Source organism: Orycteropus afer, unplaced genomic scaffold (genome assembly GCF_000298275.1).
Source record: "Orycteropus afer afer isolate SDZICR_OR568_19922 unplaced genomic scaffold, OryAfe1.0 scaffold00968, whole genome shotgun sequence".
Taxonomy (NCBI): domain Eukaryota; kingdom Metazoa; phylum Chordata; class Mammalia; order Tubulidentata; family Orycteropodidae; genus Orycteropus; species Orycteropus afer.
In genome coordinates, this window is record NW_006922555.1 from 23,727 (window position 1) to 25,364 (window position 1,638).

The following is a 1,638-nucleotide window of genomic DNA, read 5'->3' on the forward strand; positions in this document are numbered from 1 at the left end:
ACTGGCCTTCCTTGTAGGCATATGGATATTATCCTGAATTGTACTTCAGGATAGATCTTGAAACGTTCTCTGTGATGATGAATGCCAAGCCATTCTTTTTCAATTTGTCATTCTCACCATAGTAGATCATATGGTTGTCTGATTCAAAATGGACCAAAACAGTCCATTTCAGCTCACTAATGCCTAGGATATTGATCTTTATGCATTCCATTTCATTTTTGACAACTTGCATTTTTCCTACATACTTCAAACATTTAATGTTCTGATTATTAATGGATGTTTACAGCTGTTTCTTCTCATTTTGAGTTGTGCCACATCAGCAAATGAATGTACTGAAAGCTTTACTCTATCCACATCATTAAGATCAGCTCTACTCTGAGGATGCAGCTCTTCTCCAGTCATATTTTGAATGCCTTCTGACCTGAGAGGCTCATCTTCTGTCACTATATTGGCAAGATTCAGAGCCATTCATAAAGTTTTCCAGTAATATATGAGATAGTGTTTCACTGCTATTCATAAGGTTTTCATTGGCCAGTTCTTTGAGAAGTGGATGGCCCCTTCCTTCTTCCAAGTCTGTCAGTCTGGAAGCTCTGTTGAAACCTGTATACCATGGGTGACCCTATTGGTATTTGAAATAATGGTGGCATAGCCTCCAACCTCACAGCAACACACAAGCCACCACAGTATGACAAACTGACAGACAAGTGGTGGTATCAGGCATTAGGGAGATGTAAATCAAAACAACAATGGGATATCCTCCCTCCCCAGCAATAATAGCAAAGTTCAACAAGATACAAAATAACAAATTCTGGTGAGGATGTGGAGAGATTAGAACCCTCATACACTGCTGGTGGGATTGTAAAATGGTACAACTACTGTGGAAAATGGTATGGTGTTTCCTTAAAAAGTTGAAAATAGAAATACCACTTAATCCAGAAGTTCCATTACTTGGTTTATATCCTAAAAAGGCAAAATCCAGCATAACAATAGACATATGCACACCCATTTTCATCACAACACAATTCACTGTAGCAAAGAGATGGAAACAACCTAGTGCCCATCAACAGGTGAATGGATAACCAAACTATGATAAATTCACACAATGGAATACTATGCAACATTAAAAAATAATGAAGAATCCATGAATCACCTCATAATGTGGATTAATTTAGAGGACATTAAGTTGAGTGAAATAAGTCAATCACAGAAGGACAAATATTGTATGAGTCCATTATCGTACAAAGTGAAGGAAAGATTTATACAGGGAAGGAAATTCATTTTGTTGCTTACTGGAGATGGGAGGGAAGGGGAGGAAAAGTTCTGACTAGTTGTGGGTCACATATTGATTTGGGTGAGGGGAGGGATGGTATAGCAAGGGTATGTGACCTGCATGATGACAATGGGGAATGAGAGGACACAGTAATGTGCACAAAAGATATAAACAGAGACAAATACTATTAACCACACAATACTGCATTTCCACTGGCACCAAACACTAGGCTGTAGTAAATGTATAGAGAGATGAGGAGATTAGGTAGGGGTAGGTGAATAGGAGCATACCAAAGACCAAGGATAGATTTGGCTGAAGATACTCTTACATATGTACTTGTGCTACAATATTAACCACATGCATTACAG